The sequence below is a fragment of the Lontra canadensis genome, unplaced genomic scaffold (genome assembly GCF_010015895.1).
Source record: "Lontra canadensis isolate GAN:19392208 unplaced genomic scaffold, GSC_riverotter_1.0 scaffold3, whole genome shotgun sequence".
NCBI classification, from domain to species: Eukaryota; Metazoa; Chordata; class Mammalia; order Carnivora; family Mustelidae; genus Lontra; species Lontra canadensis.
Genome location: NW_022630997.1, coordinates 26,540,510 through 26,560,731, shown reverse-complemented (window position 1 = coordinate 26,560,731; position 20,222 = coordinate 26,540,510). Strand labels below are relative to the sequence as shown.

The window sequence follows — 20,222 nt, the reverse complement described above, 5'->3', positions numbered from 1 at the left end:
TCTAGTGATGGTGTTTGCTACTTCCAACATGGTCAGTCTTCCCCAGCATTGGTAGCTTGTGCCTAGTGTTCTGCTCGACATGTCACCAAAAGACAGCTAGGAAGGCCTATATTATTAGTATCAAGTAAAAGAGACTTTAAGACAGAAATTGTTACTTTGAAGAAAACACAGGGTTGAATCTTCAAGATTTTGGACTAGGCAATAGTTTCGTAGGTATAACACTTAAAGCATCAGCAACTAAAGAAAAGATAAATTGGAAAATTTATCTTTAAATTAAATTAGAAAATTAAAATCATAATAAAATTATAATTTTTGTGCCTCAAAAAACATTACCAAGAGGCACCTAGGTGGCTCCATCGGTTAAGTGTCTGTCTTCAGCTTAGGTCATGATCTTAGGGTCCTGAGATCAAGCCCCATAGCACACTGCCTGCTTGGCAGAGAGTCTGCTTCTCCCTCTGTCCCTCCCCACTGCTTGTGTTCTCTCTCTTGAGCTCTCAAATGGGCAAGTAAAAATCTTAAAAAACAAAAACAAAAACATTACCAAGAAGGTGAAAGGACAATCAATACATAAAATGGGAAAAAATATTTACAAATTATATATCTGACAACACTCTGTATCCAGTTTAACATAAAGAACTCTCATAATTCAATGATAAAAAATAAACCATGGGCCAAGAATTTGAATAGACATTCCTCACAAGAAGATACACTAATGGCCAACAGGTGCATGTAAAGATATGCAACAATTTTAATAATTCAGGAAAATCAAATCAAAACCACAATGATATTCCACTCCATACCCACTAGAATGGCTGTAATAAAGAAAATGAACAGTAACAAGTTAGTTGATGACATAGAGAAATTGGAATGCCTATATATTGCTGGTTAGAATGCAGAATTATGCAGCCCATCTAATGAACAGTTTGTTCGTTCCTCCAAAAGTTTAATATGGGGGGGTATAGCTCATTGGTAGAGCATCTGACTGCAAAAGTTAAATATGAAGTTACCATATGACTCAGCAACTCCACTCCCACTCCAAAGTACAAACCCACAGCAGTAAAATCGTATGTTCATGCAATAGCTTGTCTAAATGTTCAAAGCAGCTTTATTCATAATAGACAGATACCCATAATAATGGATTTTGTTGTTGTGGTGGTGGTTGTTGTTTATTGCCTTGTCAATTTTTTGTCTGGCGATTTTCTTTTTTTTTTATTGTGTTATGTTAGGTACCATAAAATACATCATTAGTTTTTAATGCAGTATTCCGAGATTCATTGGAATAACATGGAGGGCATTAATAGAAAGAAAGGAAAAGTGAAATGGGGGAAATCAGAGTGGGAGACAAACCATGAGAGATTGTGGACTCCGAGAAACAAACTGAGGGTTTTAGAGGGGAGGGGGTGGGGGGATGGGTGAGCCAAGCGTTGTACATAATAATGGTTAAACCAAATGTGACATATCTGTATAACATAATAGAGCCATTAAAAAAAAAAAAGAAGTACTAATACAAGCTACAGTAAGGGCAAACACTGAAAACATTATGCTAAGTCAAAAACACCATACACAAAGACCTCATATTTTATGATTCCACTTATATGAAATATCCAAGATGGGCAAATCTTTACAGACAAAAAGTCAATCAGTGGTTGCCTGGAGTTGAAGCAAAATAGAAGAGTAACTACTAATGGATGCGGTGTTTTGTTTTGGGTTGATGAAAATGTTTTGGGGGCACCTGGGTGGGCCAGTGGGTTAAAGCCTCTGCCTTTGACTCAGGTCATGATCTCAGGGTCCTGGGATCGAGCCCCGCGTCAGGCTCTCTGCTCAGCAGAGAGCCTGCTTCCCTTCCTCTCTCTGCCTGTCTCTCTGCCTACTTGTGACCTCTCTCTCTGTCAAATAAATAAATAAAATCTTTAAAAAAAATAAGTACATACACACACACACACATATATAAGCATGAATACACATATGTATATATTCACACGTATATACATACAAATACATGTAAGAAAAAGGTAGAAATGCATATTTATGTGTATATAGTTTATATACATGCTTACATCTACCCAGATAGATAGCTATAAAATCATATTTACCTGTCTCTGCATTAAAAAAAGGAGAAAATACACATACACAAAATTTGTTCCCTATAATTACAAGAGGAGGTTGCAGTGAAAGAAAGACATGGAAGTCAGAATACACTTCTATTTATATGTTCATATTATACTGATTTTTCCGACGTGAATACATTACCCAGTACACGCACACAGATTAAAAAAATAATAAAACCATGATAGTCGGTATACATTAATGGTTGGCATCAGTATGGGAACTCTATGTATCATCTCCTGCAAAGCATTTTGAGAATGCGATCACCATCTGAAAATATCAATTCTATATCCACATGCTATAATTTTAGGCTTTTAGATATATGACTAGCCAGACCATAGTTTTCCCATTTCTAATCAGCAGCTTCTATGTTAAAGTGCAATTTAATAACTGATAAAAATCGGAATAAAAAATTTGCATTCACTAAAGATTTTTTTAAATACTTTATTTGTTTATTTGATAGAGAGAGAGACAGTGAGAGAGGGAACACAAGCAGAGGGAGTGGGAGAGGGAGAAGCAGGATTCCTGCTGAGCAGGGAGCCCGATGTGGGGCTCAATCCCAAGACCCTGGGATCATGACCAGAGCCGAAGACAGACACTCAACAACTGAGCCATCCAGGCACCCCTCACTAAAAATTTAAAGTCAAGTCTTTTAAACATACTTATGCAAAGAAATTGGAAAACTTAAAAAAATGTAGAATTTTTAAAATAAATGTGTCCCTAATTGAACCAAGAAGTTCAGAAAACCTGAAGAAAACTATATACCATCTAAGAAATCAAATTAGTAATCAAATCTATCCTTAAGGGATATAGAAAAACCATTAGGTGTAATGAACCTTTACAACTTAAGGTGTAGGAAGAAACTTACTTAATGGGGTAATTGGTGTGTACCAAAACTCACAGAGACTATCCCAGTGTTTGCTAACACTTCCTGAGTAATCTCTGAAAATCAGGCACAAGGTAAGGATGCCTGGTTTCGTGTAGTAAGACTGGAAAAAAGGTGAGAAGGGACAAGATGAATCTAAAGAGGAATGAATTAAGAACTAATGGAATGAATTAGAATGCCCAGGAACATATGTGTGCAGACATGGTAATATACTGATAGTTGTAGCATTATAATTCATTGAGAAAAACATTAGTAAAGAATTGGTTTTTTATGTGTTAAAAGGTAAAACTAGATCCCCTCCTCATATTATCTACAATAACGATTTCCATATTGATTCAAGACTTAAATATTTTTAATAGTATTAATATTAATTAAACAAAAATTTTAAATATCAAATTATCTTAAGTTAGGGAAGAATTTTAAAACTGAAGAAGAAAAAAGAAAATGGAAAAGATCCATGGGACTCCTGGGTGGCTCAGTGGGTTAAAGCCTCTGCCTTCGGCTCGGGTCCTGATCCCAGGGTCCTGGGATCAAGCTCCACATTGGGCTCTCTGCTTGGTGGGGAGCCTGCTTCCCCCCACCCCCGCCCCCGCCTACCTCTCTGCCTACTTGTGATCTCTGTCTGTCAAATAAATAAATGTTTAAAAAAAAAAAGAGAGAGAGAAAGAAAAGATCCAAAGATTGTTCTACATAAAAATATAAAACTCTAATAAGGCCAAAGACACTGTAGAGGTAAAGGTCAAGGGACAGACTTGGAGAAAATGTTCACAACAAATATAAAACAGATTTACTGTCCAAAATATATGAAGTATTCTTAAAAATTAATATAGAAAGATTAAATATGAAGACATTCACAAAAGCAATGAAAACCCAATAAATATGATGTATAAGTTCATTAGTTACCTCAGCAATGCAAATTAAAATGATGAGTTTTTCTCAGAAGTTAGTCTAAAGTCTGACAATACCAAGTGCTGGGGTTAAGTAAGCAGGGTTAAGTAATAGTCACACGTATAATGCCACAGTCTAGGTGGGGGAAATATTTATGAGGAGCCATTTAAAGGACGCGTGGCCCATTCGGCCTTCTTCCAGATATTCTATACCGCTGAACCATGCAAGACCATTAGAAAACTGTGTCCTCGAACTCTGTTATGAACCAACACTAGGGTCCCCACACCAAAATTCATATGTTGAAGCCCTAATCCCTAGTATGATGGTATTTGACGATGGGAACTTTGGGAGGTAATTGGGTCATTAGTATAGAGCCCTGAGATTAGTGCCCTGAGAAGAAAAGACACAAGAGAGCTTGCTGCCTACTCTCTCTCCCCACCACGTCAATGAGAAGAGATCCAGGTGCAAACTGGATGAGGGTCCTCACGAAGAACCAAATATGTTGGCATTTTGATCTTGGAGTTCCCAGACTCCGGAACTATAAGAAATAACTGTTTAAGCCATCAGTCTCTGATAATGTGTTACAGCAATGCCAGTGTTTTAGTGCCCTAAAAGACTTTTCTCTGGTTCTCCTTTGCTGTCAGAAAGATCCGAGGCAAACTTGCAGTTCAACTTTGTTAACTCTGGGACTTTGACCAGCATTTATCTATACTCTGCCTTTGCTCAGCTCTTGACCTGACAGTCTATAGGTCTCTGATGTTGATTTTCATCCATTTCTGATTTTCTATTTTAATTTCGGGTCCCTTACAAACCTCACAAAATCCACTGTAAAACAGGGCAGGAATAAACTCACCTGTGATTTGTTCATTTCCTGCTGCTCTTGGAAAACTGAAGAAACTGTAAAGGTACAGCTGGGAAAGAAGGAAAGAAAATGAGGTCCTGTGCAACCAGGTGAGCTCTCAGACTTATCTGCCTAGTAAGCTTCACACGGATGCTACGCATAAAGCCCCTGTGGGCCAGGCCCTTCAACCCTAGGGGCAGGACAGATCCTGTGGAGGAGCACCCAGTGTCTATGCTGACTCTGGTCACAGAGAGCTTAGAATGCGATTTTTAGTTGAATGAATGTAAACATTTCTGACTAATTTCCTATTAAGAAGAATTTATCTTCCCTTCTAATGACTAAAAAAAGGAAAAAACAAAACAAAACAGAAAACCAAGGTAAAAATCACTGAGAACTAATTAAACAAAGAATACAGGGAAGACATTGCTTTTATTTCTCTGCATGCCTAGTAACACTGTTTGGTCTTTGAGTTAGAAAATCCTCATCAGCATCCCCTGAAAAGGGATGGGGTACTCTGTTTATTCTAACTTGGTTATGGTTTCTCAAAAAGATCTTTTAATAAAAAATTTCAGGTGATGTCATTGTTAAGGGGGCACAGCAAGGAATTCTTTGGGCATGCCACTAATAAATCATGTGACTCTAAACAAGTCATTTACCTTTTGGTCCACTTTCTTTTGCACCTCTTAAATAAAGGCAAAATGTTAAAATCTTCGAAGTTTTTACACATTAGTTATTTGATTTTTTACTGCCAGACTAGAAGGAGCAGTGATGCACAGCTCTAGGTTGTAGAGTGAGCGCAGAGTGAAGGGAGTGTGGCTGATGGAAGCGAACAGGGAGGGCAGTTTCTCCTTCTGTGGGTGGTGATTCCTTTTCCTGAACTGTGTCCTCACCAAGTCTACTGTGAGGTACCCTCAGCTGTGCTGCCTACATTTTCCTCATGCTGGCAGCCTTTCTCAGTTCTTAAAGCTGATCAGTGGACAGCCTAGTGATTTCTGGTTAAGGTGACATCACCCAAACATTGCTCATTCTGTCAGAGGACCAAGAATTACTTCTGTCCTGGCGGTTTTAGGATATAGTCTTTCCTGGGCCTCTTCTGTCTGTGTGACACTCTGGTGAGAGGTCTCACTCAGGTCAAGGGGTGATCTTCCAGATGAGGTTCCTGGGGACTACTCTTTCTTACCTCAAGAGCTGTTTTTGCTCTAAAAGAGCTGGCACCTGAGCCATGGGGACAAATTAAATATGATTGGAACTTTCAAACAGGGCTCCCAAACTGACTCGCAGGGCATACTTTCCCCAAAAATCAAGGGCTCTGCCATCTACAAACTTAAATGATGGCCTCCAAAGACAAAAGCTAGATAGGGCAGACCTGGTCCAGAAACTGTGCTCCCGGACTCAAGAGCTCAGAAGAAAAATAAATATCCCATAAACACAAGGGCCAAGAAATTATCCAGTCCCCCTACACTTCCTGTATCAATTACTTTCCTGGAACCTGTAAAGGCAGTATCGGTGCTCAATGCTATGAATAACGACGGGTTTTAGGCAGGGCGGTTGGTTTATTAGAAAGAATATGAGATGGGCCGAAAAACAGGTAGAAAACTAGATTCCCTCCGCTGCTGGCTGTGTGATCTTGGATAAATCACTTCATCTTTGAGCCTCAGTTTTCCCATTTTCTTAACATGTAAACAGCTAACTTACCTCAAGTATGGAAATGAGATCTCGTGACGACAAAAACCTAAATATATATAACAAACGTTAACAGCGCAGAACCACCAGAGGTTGGTATTAAATCAACAACCGCAGGTCAGGTATTAAAATATTCTCATTCTGCACAACCCAAAACTGAATGTCATTTCCAGAGTTTCTCAGTAACTTCAACCGAGCTCCGCCCAGTGTGGCCCCGTCCGGCAGCCGCGAGACTGCGCAGGGACTGTGCCACCTGCCGGGACCTGCGCCCCCGCGTCCCCACGCTGGACGCCCGCCCCTTCCTCCTCAAGGCCGAGGCCGCCCTCACCCGCCCTGCGCGGGCTCAAGCGCTAGAGGTCCCGCTGCGCGGTCCCTTCTACTGCCCCCTCCTCACCCCCGCCGACCCTGAGACGTACGGATCCCTGCAAAGGGGTCCGCCAACCCTCCGGGACTCCGGGACTCACCCGCTACTCCCCTATCCTGTCGCACTGGTCCCCAGGGAGTGCAAAGACTCCGTGACCCTGAAAGCGCCACCCACGCAAAGGTGTACCCTGGGGAAAGACAGCTTACAGACGCCGAGTGAAAGGGAGCGCGCGCGCAAAAGCAGCCGGAAAGTCCAACACCAGAGTGAAAACTACATTTCCCATAAGTCTTTGCTCCCGTATCTTTGGGATATTTAAAAATCACCTCCCTCTCCCTCCCACCCAGCTCTTTTTGGTTTGAATCGAAGGTTCCAGCCTCACTCCAGGAGCCCCAGAGCATTTTATTCAGAAGAATACAATAAGGCTTGTGCCCCAGGTGATGCCTCCCTCTCTCTGCCTGCAGCCTTCCTTGACCCACCCACGTGGCTCCAAGGCCTTGAATAATAAACTTGTCTATTTCAATTTCTTTTGTGGTCTTTTGTTAAACCGCAAAGAACCACCTTTTTCCATGTTACTTAGATAAGACTCGCCACAGGCCCCTTGTTTACCTATGACAAAACCAGACACAAACCCGCCAATTTCCCATTCTATGTCTCATAAATAATCAGCCAAACCATTTGCCCCCCGTGAGCGATCAGAATAAAATACCTGTAAACTTAACTTGATCAAGTTTTTTTTCTCCCCCACACGACCCTGAAATTTGATTTACTCCTAAGGTTAATCAAGTACAGGAATGCCAAACAGTCCCTCCCAAAACTTGGCTGACAATAAAGAAAGATATTTCTTGATCTTGCCACCCTGCCACTGACACCCAGTTCTTTCTTGCCTTGTTACAGCTCTGTTAAAAGAATGAGTTTCTCTTTTTAGTTTCCATTGCTGTGTTACCAGTGGGAGAGTCTACATCGTGTGAATGGAGGTATTGATTCTTGGATTACCCACAAAAGATTTACCTGAGGATCCACGCTCCACTAAGTACAGCCAGAAAGAAAGTAGCAAGCCCAAAGCAGTTTATTAAGTACAGTACACTTTGGAGAAGGGAGAGTGGGCAGGCTGGAAAGTGGCCACTGCACATGATGAGGGAGCAGAAGGCTGGCTGAGGACAAAGCAAAAGCTGGCACCTTGCACCCCCTCTCCACCCGCTCCCCTCGGTAATATGTGTGACATTCCTCAGGCACCCCTGGCTGCCCTAGAAGAAAAACAAATAGTTAACTTGCAGAGATCACAATCCTGCAAGACAGGAGTCTCCCTCAGTCTACAAATGTCCTAGTGATTTACAACAAAGAAACTATCTTATCAATAGCCCAATTTCCAGAGACAAATAACTCAGTTCCTCAAGCCCTAATGTCACCCTCCCCTCCATAAAAACTGAAGGAGGCTGAGGCAGAAGTGTGGAGGCCGAGAAAATTAAGGCCATCCTGCCTCAAGTTTAGCTGATGTGGGAAACAGAGGCAGAAGAAAATCATTAAAATTCCTCACCTACTGACAAGCCCTTGAAACAGACAGAGTGGCTCTCCCCTGGGGACTTAACTGCCCTCACCTTGAGGTTTTGCTAAGGACAATCCTAGCCTGACCGACCCCCTACCCCGACAGGTCTGACCAGAATCCTGTAAGTCTACTTTAACAATTCCTTTAGGAAACTTTATCTCTAAACCTCCAAGATAGTGTGGAGAATCATTCCCAAGTATATGGCCCACTGATACACATCTAAAGGGTCTCACGAGAAGATTTTTATTATTGGTAATAAATAACCTCTCTCCCAACAATAGCTAGCCCCTCAAGGTCCTGGAGACCTTGCTTCCGAAAGTCCTTAGAGACTTATGCCATCCCTAATCCCCTTTGTCCTCACCCACTGCCGAGTACACCCCTACTCTGCCTTTTAAAATCTCTGACTGTAATCTGGTTCGGGGTCCAAGTCCCTACTCCGCTGTGTCGGGTATACTTGGGCCCAAGCTTAAGTTTGTCAAATAAACCCTCATGTGATTGCATCGGTGCTTGGCTCCTTGGTGGTCTCTCGGACATGAAAACTCAGGGATAACAGAAGGAAATGTAAATAAAGTTAAATTTCTCCTAAACCTAAATCTCACTAACAAGGACACTTGATAGGAGAAATGTGAAACTTTATCTCTAAACCTCCAAGATAGTGTCAGCAATCATTCCCAAGCATGTGACCCACTGATACACATCTAAAGGGTCTCACAAAAACAAAACAAAACAAAACAAAACAAAACAAAAAAAAAAACACATCTAAAGGGTCTCAGGAGACGATTTTTTACTAGTAATAAATAACCTTTCTCCCAACAATAGCTAGCCCCTCAAGGTCCTGGAGACCTTGCTTCCAAAATTCCTTAGAGACTAACATCATCCCCTTTGTCCTCACCTACCCAACTCCTGTGTATATAATCAGCCACTCCTCAGGATAGCGGGGCAGCAGCTCTTCCTGCCCACGGGTCTTGTCCCCGTGCTTTAATAAACCACCATTTTGCACCAAAGATGTCTCAAGAATTCTTTCTTGGTCATCAGCTCCAGACCTCACTCCACTGAACCTCACCTATGTTCTAGAACTTCATCACACAGGAGTTGAGTGTATTTACTTTTTATGTTCGCAGAGGTTAAGGGTCATAGTTAGTGATGAGAGAACAGAGGTCTAGCTGAGGACAAAGAACAAGCAGACACCCTACAACCCACTCCCCCCACCCTCGACTCCTGGGTGGGATTTGTGTGACATTCTTCCTGGAAGCTCCCAACTATCTTAATGTTAATGTTAGAGGGAAAAACAACCTTAGCTTGACAGTGGCAGGCCTCCAGTATCTTGTAAATCCTCTTCAGCATATAAAGTTCTTTCCAGAACCTCCCTTCTCCTTACCTCCTCCAACTCCCAAGTGTATAATCAGCCACTCCTCACAACCCCAGTGCAGCAGCTCTTTCTGCCCGCCCATGGGTCCTGTCCCTGTGCTTTAATAAACCACCATTTTGCACCAAAGGCATGTCAAGAATTCTTTCTTGGTTGTCAGTTCCGGACCTCACCACACCGAACATCACTATATTCCCAAACCACATCGGTTAGGACCCTCTCTAACAGAGGTTGTTTCTAATTACACAAGGGACTCCTCCTACCACTTGGGAAGGGGAGTTTTGGCCCTACAAGGTTCTTGTTGCAACTTTCCTGGCCACCTTCCCCTTTGGGGGGGGGTGTCCTTGAAACCACAGTGTAAATATACTGTAATGAAGCTATAGGTTACCCTGGGGCAGAGATTAAAAAGAAGAGGCATGTTCTGCACCTGTGGCTCTGGGTCTGTCAGCCCTGGAGTGTTGGAAGCCCTAAGGGCAGCTTGTTAAAGCCATTGGAGTCAGGATGTTGTACCCTCAGACTTCTAACATGTCACCTATTTATCACTGACTCCTGTCTAACTGCCTACTCTGTGAGCTCTTTCCTATTTGTAAATACACACACACACACACATGCACACGCACACGCACACACACACATGCACTTCTGTGACTAATCTTTCAGACATTTGCAGATCTTAAGATGGGAGCTGTTTCCCTGTGGCTATAGCCACCCTTCCCCATTGCAGTAGTTAGCTCCCTTACTGCAAGAGTTTTTTTTTTTTTTCTTTTTCACTCAATAAACTTTATTTTTAGAGCACTTGTAGGCTTATAGAAAAAATGCACATAAAGTCCAAAGTTCTACTCTACTTGCCTCCTCTACACCCTCACCCCTCCTACAGTTTCCCTGTTACTAAGATTACTGAGCCCAAGTTCGGTTACCAGTCCCTCAAAAGGCCATTACTCAAGAGACGAGTGTTTGACTGGAAAGGAATGTGAGCTTTAGTCAGGAGGCTGGCAACCTGAGAAGGCGGACTCATGTTCTAAAGACAATTCCAAGGATTCTGCCTGGCTTTGGGGTTTCTTAAGGGGTGTAGGGTACAGTGTAGGGTAGCTAATCAGCAAAGGGAGCGCAGTGGCCTGCCAGGATTCTTGATTATGTGAAGATTCCACGATACTAGCTACAAAAGTTATCTTAGTGCGGAGGAATTGTATGTGTGTGTGTTTTGGGTGGGTGGGGGGTTTCTGGTTCTTGTTCCCTGATGTGTATTCTGTTCTTTCTGCAAAGGAAGGCAACACCTACAGATATAGGTGTTGCCTTCCTTTGCAGGAAGTCAGTAAAATCACTTGCGTGACCAAAAAAAAAAACATTTTGCTAAAAAAATTGCTGGGCTAATCAGAGAGCCAAGACTGTTTCAAACAGACTTGCTGGCTTCTGTGGCCTGGGAAAGGTCTGGTCCTTCACTCCTCAAGGTCAGTGGTCTATAAACCTCAAAGAAAGTAAATTAATCTGTTGCAGATCAAGGGACTTAGGTCAGCAAGTAAGTAGTGTTAACTGGAAGCAAGTCAACCTTTAAGGCCAGCTGCTATGCTGTTACACTAACATCTTGCATTTGTATGGTATATTAGTCACAACTGATGAACCAGTATTGATTTGTTATTCCTAATTAAAGCCCAGAGTTTATAGTATAGTTCATTCTTTGTATTATACATAATATTAGGTATCTACCATTATTGCATCATAAGAAGAGTCTCACTGTCCTAAAAGTATCCTGAGTTCCACCTGTACCATTCACCCTAAACCATCGGCAAGAAATGATATTTTTATTATTTCTATAATTTGGCCTTCTCCAGAATGTCATATACTTGGAATTATATAACATGTAGTCTTCTTAAGTATGTCTTTCATGTAGCAATATGCATTTAATGTTCCTTCATGTCCTTATGGCTTGGTAGCTCATTTGTTTCAACTGTTGACTAATACTCCATTGTACGGACGTACCACCATTTATATATCCCTTCACCTGCTGAAGTGATGAATGTGATGGGCCCAGGTGGAACATAAAGAATTCTTCATCAGAAGAACATCCAGTTTTGCTTCCAGTTTTGGCACCAAATAGGGTACCCGATCAGCCAACCCCCTGAGAGGAAATGGGTATGATCTATCTCTGCACCTCTGGCTCTTTGAGTCTAGTCTGTCTCCAGATGGTATTTGCCTGGCTTTGGGAAAGTCAGGGACTAGATCTCACCTACAGGCCATTGAAAAACTGAGTATCTTCAGGAGGTACAACTACCAAAACACCTGAAGCAAACTCATACTTGAGTAGACACTAAGGACATATACCAAATAAAACTTCCCACTTCTAGAATATCAGGTTGGTGGTCAGCCGGCACTTACACATATTCCCTCTCATCTGCTTTTGCAGTATTACTGTGACTTGACATAGATCTGGTCTGGTCGTCCCAGGCCAGAGCCTTCTGGAACCTTAGCATGTGCAGCCAGCATCACTGCACATTGCATGAGTAGCTTCAAAAACCTCCCTGAGCAGAGCCAGGCCTGGTCAGAGCATACGTTCTTGGGAATATTCTCTGGGTGGAGAGCCAGCATGACTATGATTCTGCCAAATGCTTCAGCTAAAAGCTCAAGAGTTAACTAAAGAAGGATTTTTCCTATACCCGAGGAAGAGATAAACATTGCTTCTTCTGTACTAACAAGGCAACCAAGTGTAATGTCCAAGTTTTCGTGTCCGAGAGACCACCAAGGAGCCAACACTGATGCAATCACACAAGGGTTTATTCAACAAGCTTGAGCTTGGGCCCAAGTATACCCAACACAGCAGAGTAGGGACTTGGACCCCGAGTCTAGTTAAGGCAGGGGTATTTATGTGTCATTACAAGAGGCTTTGGGGGGGAAGAGGGGAAATTTCAGACTTTCCTACAGTAAGCTGATTAGCTATTGCTGGGGTGTTGCAGGGCTGGGTATAACGGTTTTTCCTATTACTAAAGCTTAGCGGTTTTTCCTGGAACTTAAGTTCAGCCTCTGGTCACTGGGGCCTGAGATGGCTGCTGAAGCTAAAATGGCTGTATTCTTCCTAAGGTTAAACTTGAGGTGGGATGTCCTTAATTTTCTCGGCCTCCACATTCCCCCCTCTCAGATGTACCCAATCATGGGTCCAGGCTGCTTTAGGTCAGGGCGGGAGTGACTGTGTCTGTATCAGGGGTGTTATTGGATGCAGATGGCAGTGTAGGTACAGAGGAGGGCGGTGGGGAGGTAGGAGTTGTCTGAGGTTTGAGCGGAAGAGGTGCTAGCACAGGGCTTGGGCCTCAGGCAACTGGGTTTGTTAAGGGTTACTGGAGGAGTTTGATTCCGAATATAGCACCTGGGTCTCTGGGGAAAACTCTGTTTTTTTCATAAAGTCTTACTCCCCACCAGAGTCCAGTACTCCATCTCGTCTCTGCCCGTCCTTCAGGAGTAAAAGTAATGCTTACTGGATTGCAAGTGCCCTCTATAGATTTAGTAGATTTAGAGCACTGGCCCGTAGTACCAGTTTGGCGGACAGATATAAGGTCCTTTTTCACAGGAGGGTTCCACCAGATGTGGCCAGTGGAGACGCAGCTCCATGAAGAGCAGTAATAACTGCTGGTGCCTCCACATTTTTGTGCCTTTTCTTTGGTGTGCCCCGGGCAGACATAGAAATGATGTTTACTAATGAAGGTTTCATCCCAGGTTAGGTGAAGGAGTTTAGCCAAGTCAAAAGTTAAAGAGGGAAACCATGTCCCGGGTGGGTGTGAGCCGGTGGTGGTACTCAAAGTGTCTCCAGTGGCTGCGTTATAAACTACCCATGTCAGATTTTGTGGCAAATGGGTGTTGGAAAGGCATTGGGTAAACAAGGTTAAGAGTATTATTACCAGCGCCACAGTTCTGGCTTCAGGGGATTGTCCTTGTTTGGTTGGCTTTTCCATTCTGGGACAAAGTCCTTGAGAACAGCGTGTGGGTCAGCTGGCTGGACATGGGTGTAGTGGACCCAGGGAGTAATCCAGTTGACCTTGAGAGCTGTGGGAGTGGTCAGGAGCACATGTAGGGTCCCTTCCAGCCGGGTTGAAGTGTCTGATGTTGGTGTCTCTGGACGTACACCTGGCCGATATCGATGGGGGTCCGGGGGTGGCCCGGTCTCATAGAGGGCCCTCAGCTTAGGCCACACCTGTTCATGGGTTCGTTGTAACATTTGGAGGGAGGAAAGGAGTTGGTGATCATCAAACTCAACAAGCACCTCAGGTTTTAAATTGGGAATAATAGGTGGAGGAATACCAAACATGATCTCATAGGGACTAAGTCCCATCTTATATGGGGAGTTTTGTACCCTATAGAGGGTGAAGGGGAGGAGAGTCACCCAGTCCCCGCCAGTCTCCAGGGCTAATTTAGTTAAGGTCTCTTTTCATGGTCTGTTTATCCTCTCTACCTGTCCTGAGCTCTGGGGCCTATATGCACAATGTAATTTCCAATCTGCCCCAAGTACTAGTGCTACTCCCTGTGTTACCTTAGAGATGAATCCTGGTCAGTTGTCTGATCCAATCTTAATAGGAAAACCATACCTCGGTAAGATGTCTTCCAGCAGCTTCTTGGTCATGGTCTGTGCTGTTTCATGTTTGGTGGGAAATGCCTCTGTCCATCCTGAAAAAGTATCTACAAGCCCTAGCAAATACCTGTATCTGTATTTTCCGTATTTTCATCCGTATTTTCAGTAGGGTCCTGGGTGGTCCCCCCCAGAGCCAGGTGCCCAGGTTAGATCCATCGGCAGTGGCATTAGTTAATTGACATGTGTGGCAGCTTGCCACAATCTGTCCGATCTTTGATCTGGAGTCTTTGATGGTGATCCTTGCATGTCGCACCAAGTCTTCCAATTTTTTTGTTCCCATGTGGGTACTCTTATGCATTTTGGATAGGACTCGCCGTCCCCATTCCTCTGGTAGGATTATGCTGGAATCTGCAGCTCTCCACCAGCCATGTAAGCATTGTGTCACGGGCAGACGCCTAATCCATTGTAAGTCTGCGTCAGTGTAGTTGGGGTTGTCTGGCAAGCTCGGTGCTCCTGGATCAGGCAGTGTGGTCACTAAGACATGGTTCACCGAAAGAGCTGCCTCTTTTGACTTTAAGTCGGCCGGCCGGTTTCCCCTGGCCACTGGCGTGTCTGCTTTTTTTTTTTTTTTTTTTTTTTAATTTTTTTTTTTAATTTTTTTTTTTAAATTTTTTTTTTTAATTTATTTATTCGTCAGAGAGAGAGAGGGAGAGAGAGTGAGCACAGGCAGACAGAATGGCAGGCAGAGGCAGAGGGAGAAGCAGGCTCCCTGATGAGCAAGGAGCCTGATGTGGGACTCGATCCCAGGACGCTGGGATCATGACCTGAGCCGAAGGCAGCTGCTTAACCAACTGAGCCACCCAGGCGTCCCAGCGTGTCTGCTTTTTGGTGTCCTGGACAATGCATAATGGCCAGTGCCTTAGGCAGCCAGAGGACCCTTAGGAGCTCAAGGATTTCTGCCTTGTTTTTAATAGTCTTTCCTTCTGCTGTTAAGAGCCCCCTTTTTCTATAAATGGCTCCGTGGATGTGGGCTGTGGCAAAGGCGTACCTGCTGTTAGTATAGATGTTTATCCGCTTGCCTGCTCCCATTGTTAGTGCCTTGGTTAGCGCAATCAGTTCTGCACGTTGGGCAGATGTCCCAGTCGCTAACGGTTCCGCCCAGTCTCTGTCTCTGTGGTCACAGCTGCCCCTGCAAACCTGATTCCTTCCCAGACAAAGCTGCTGCCGTCTGTATACCAGGTGTCATCCGCATTCGGCAGTGGTTGGTCCTGGAGATCGGCTCTGACTCCATGCACCTGAGCCAGGATTTCTTGACAGTCATGTAGGCGAGGTTCCCAGTCAGGGTTAGGGAGCAGTGTCGCTGGGTTTAGGGCTGTTGGTGCCTGGAACAAAATTCTGGTAGGGTCCAAAAGCAAGCCCTGGTAATGGGTCAAGCGGGCATTGCTGATCCATCGGTTCGGGGGGTTGTGTGAGCACCCTTCAATGGCATGTAGGGTAGTGACGTATAGTTCCTACCCCATAGCCAGCTTATCTGCATCCTTGACCATGGTGGCCACTGCAGCAATAATTTTTAAGCATGGAGGCCATCCAGCGGCCACGGCATCTCATTTCTTTGAGAGGTAAGCCCCCGGTCTCTTCCAGGGGTCTATGTATTGAGTTAGGACTCCCTTCACCACCCCTTCCTTTTCATCCACATAAAGGTCGAAGGGCTTAGTCAGATCAGGCAGCCCGAGTGCAGAGGCCAAAAGCAAGGCTTGCTTAAGGTCATTGAAGGCTTTGTTCATGGCCCCAGTCCATACAAAGTCCTGTTTTTGTTGGCCTCATAGAGGGGCCTAGCCATGTCAGTGAAACCAGGGATCCACAATTGGCAGAACCCAGCTGACCGTAGGAATTCACGTACCTGGCAGACATTTCAAGGCTGTGGGATTCTCATGATGGTCTCCTTCCATGCATCCGTTAACCATCTTTGTCCATCTTTTAATTTGTACCCCAGGTAGCTCACCTCTGTTCTGCAGATCTGGGCCTTCTTAGCTGAAGCCTGGTATCCCAGAGTTGCTATCACTTGGAGCAAATCCTTGGTGCCTTGTAGGCATGTTTCCTGGTCCTCTGCTGCCAACAGGACTCTATCGTAATAGAGTCTATTGTAATAGAGTCAGATTAGGGTGCTTGGTACAGAACTCACCTAAGTCTTCGTGCAGTGTCTTGTCAAAGATGGTGGGCGAATTCTTGAATCCTTGTGGTAGTCGAGTCCAGGTGAGTTGGCCATTGATGCCCTTCTCCAGGTCTGCCCATTCAAAAGTGAAGAGCTCTTGGCACTTTGGGGCCAAGGGCAAGCTGAAAAAGGCATCCTTTAGGTCTAGCACTGTGTACCAAGTCTTGTCTGGGGGCAAGGTGGAGAGGAGAGTGTAGGCATTTGGGACCATAGGGTGCATGTCCATCACCCATCGGTTAACTTCCCTCAAGTCCTGGACCAGTCTATAATCATTAGAGTGTGGCTTTCACACCAGCAGCAGGGGAGTGTTCCAGGCCGACTGACAAGGCCACAGTATGCCGGAGTCTAGCAGTCGCTGGATGTGTGGGGTGATCTCTGTCTGTGCTGTGAGAGGCATGGGGTATTGGGCGGACCCTGACTGGATCTGCTCCTGGCTTTAGTTCAATGTATATAGCTGGCCGATGTTGGGCCAGTCCCATTCCCCCAGTTTCTGTCCATGCTTGGGGAAATTCTTGCAACCAGCGGTCAATATCGGTCATTGGTGCTGGGGGCATTTGGTGAAGATGATATTCGTCCTCGAGGTTCATGACAAGCACCTGGATCAGGTGCCCCTCTTTATCCAGAACCTTTGCCCCTTTAGGGAGGAAACTAATTTGGGCTCCCATCTTGGTGAGTAGATCCCGGCCTAACAAGGGGTAGGGGCACTCAGGGATGACCATGAAGGAGTGGGATACCTGGCCCATACCGAGATCCACTGTTCTTCGGGTAGTCCATGAATATTGTTTAGTGCCTGTGGCCCCCTATATCCATGAGGTCTTATTTGTCAACTTCCCTTGAGGTTGTAGCAAGACAGAGTGCTGTGCCCTGGTGTCTACTAGGAATCTAGTCGGTTGCCCCTCCACTTTAAGGGTTACCCTGGGCTTGGGGAAGGGTGCTGAACCCCGACCCCCCTAGTCATCTAAATCTTTGACCTCCAAGATAGTAGCAGAGGCCTTTGGTCTTTTGTTGGGGCAATCCTTTACCCAGTGGCCTTCTTCCTTGCAATAAGCACACTGGTTTTTATTCAGTTTGGGGCATTCTTGAGGGGGGGTCATCCTCCTTACCTGCTTCTGAAGCCAACTTCTTGAGACGTCTCTGTTTTTCATGTGGGTCATCCGTGGTTGTGGCCAGTAGGATCTTAGCCAGGTTCCGGGTCTGATAGTCACTTATCTTAGCCTGTTGTTCCTCCAGGCTCTCTCTGTTACTTGTAGACTCTTTCTGCCACCACTATCAGATCCTGTAGGCTCTTTACTCCTAGTCTTTCTACCCTCTGCAATTTCCTTTTAATGTCTGGAGCAGCTTGGTTAACAAAAGCCATAACAATGGCAGCTCTGGTTTCTGGGGCCTCTGGATTCATAGGGGTGTACTGTCTGAATGCCTCTATGATCCTTCCTAGGAATACCACCGGACTCTCATCTTTACCCTGTCTTATGTCATATACTTTGGCCAGATTGGTAGGCTTGCATGCTGCAGCCTTGAGACCTGTCTATAGAGTCTGGCAGTAGACCTGGAGCCTCTCCTTACCTTCTGCCGAGTTGTAGTCCCAAGCGGGGCGAGACAAGGGGAAAGCTGCATTTATGAGATTGGAGTTCTGAGTTGGCTGTCTGTTGTCACCCAGGACGGACTTCTGGGCTTCCACCTGGATTTGCTCTCTTTCCTCAGTGGTAAAGAGAACCTGCAAGAGCTGCTGACAGTCATCCCAGGTGGGCTGATGGGTGAAAAGAACAGTATCCAAAAGACTAATCAGATCTTTTGGGTTATAGGAGAACTTTTCATGTTGGGTTCTGCAGTTGTATAAATCACTAGTAGAGAATGGCCAATATAACATTGGCTGTCTCCCCGTTTCATTGGGGGGTCCCATGGCACAGAGGGGAAGGACAGTGGAATCGGCCAGTCCCAGGTTTGGGGTTGGGGCTGCCCATGGGTCCGCCCACGTGTCCCTGCTGCCGGCCCCTCCATCTGGGAAGGGTAGGGGCACTCCCTCAGCAGCCCCTGATGCTTCTGCTGGAGGGGCAGATGGGGTGGAGGGGAGACCTGGTAGGGTGGTGGAAGAATCAGGTCCTCCGTGGAAGTGTCCTGAAGGACTGGGTAAAGCAGAGTCTTTGGTTTGGACTCCGTTTTCTTGTCAGACTTAGGAGTTGGGTTCCGCAGGGCAGGGATCTTGGATGTAGGTCCTGCTTTGGGAGGGAGAAAGGTTTAAGCCAGGAGGGAGGGTTCTCAATCGTCTTGCCAGACCAGGATATAAGGCACTTGGTCAGGGTGGCCGTGTGGTTTTGAATTTGGATAAATGCTTATGAATCTGTCTTTCCACTTAGATGGCAAGTCACTTGAGAAGAGGAAATATGTCATATCCGGGTACCAAAAAAAGCAGCCTGCATGTAACTAATGATCATTCATGGCTTGCTAACTTTTAAAAAAAATCTGTCAGAGGAGAGCAAGCACAAGCAGTGGGAGCAGCAGGCAAAGGGAGAAGCAGGTCTCTTGTTGAGCAGAGAGCCCAATTCAGGGCTCCATCCCAGGACCCTGGGATCATGACCCAAGCTGAAGGCAGACTCTTAACTGACTGAGCCACTCAAGTGTCACAGATCACTGGCTTTTGAAAAAAAATAAGGAGCTAATGGCAATGAAGACTGTCTTAGACATACCAACAACATGTTTGAATCCAGCTCCCTAAACATTTAAGGACTTCCCAGAGCTATGAAAATGATGAAATGATGTGAGTAGTAGAACTTGTGCTTTTCAGCCCAGCTTAGAATTCTAAACTTCAATGCAATTAGAAAATATCTTCACCTCTTCTTATTTTTTTAGTTGACTGGACTCCCTAAGTCCAAGATATTTCAGACAAGTCTAAAAATGTTTGCCTCCTAGGATCCTGAGAACTTTTCTCATAGACATTATAGGAGCAGGCTATGCAATGTCTTGAGACTAGGTCAATGGCGTAAATGTTCCTTGACATTTATATTGACCATTCCAAGTGAATGACTGCTGGACATGTAAAAATAAAACACAAAAATCCCATATAGTCCTTATATTACATGTGGAATATAAGGGAGTCAGCCAGGGATATAAATTATGGTAGGCCAAAGACAGCCATTAAGACACCTGAGATGGTCTGAAAATTACTGTAACTATCAGAGCAGATAGCTGAGTACTTTCTTTATGGATGTGACTGGCATGAATTTGCAAACATGAGTAATCTCTAAGGCAAACATCAGACACTGTATATAGAAGTCAAAGCACTTTACCTATGTTCCTTTATCATATTATGTGAATTATTAAGGTAAACATGGAGACATCAAAGCACAGAGAAAAGAAGCTGCTGACTCAGAGCCTCAAAGAAAGATGGACATGTACTGGGAATGAGTCCCTACTCATACTCCTATGTCATTTGGCCTGCAAGGGACCCAGGAATCATCTAAAAAAGTACCTCTCAAACTTTTTTTAAAAGTAGGCTCCATGCTGAGTCTGAACTCACAACATGGGTCTTGAACTCACGACCCTGAGATCAAGACCTGAGCTGAGATCAAGTGTCAGACATTTAGGGGGTGCCTGCGTGGCTCAGTTGGTTAAATGTCTGCCTTCAGCTCAGGTCATGATCCCAGAGTCCCAGGATTGAGCCCCGCATAGGGCTCCCTGCTCAGCGGGGAGTCTGCTTCTGCCTCTGCCCCTCACCCTGCTCACGCTCTCAATCTCACTCTAAAGAGTCAGATGTTTAACCAACTGAACCACCCAGGCACCCCTC

At 44.7% G+C, this 20,222-nt stretch overlaps 1 long non-coding RNA gene and 1 pseudogene across 1 annotated transcript in view; both read right to left on the bottom strand.

Annotated features, from left to right (window-relative positions):
• Window positions 1-6,974, bottom strand: part of LOC116854770 — a 32,782-nt gene extending 25,808 nt beyond the window's left edge. The window contains exon 1 of the long non-coding RNA XR_004380216.1: window positions 6,869-6,974. This is a non-coding gene — a long non-coding RNA (uncharacterized LOC116854770). The remainder of the gene's footprint in view (window positions 1-6,868) is intronic.
• Window positions 6,975-14,293: 7,319 nt separating this feature from the next.
• LOC116858210 lies at window positions 14,294-17,535 on the bottom strand (annotated as a pseudogene).
• Between the last annotated feature and the right edge of the window lie 2,687 nt (window positions 17,536-20,222).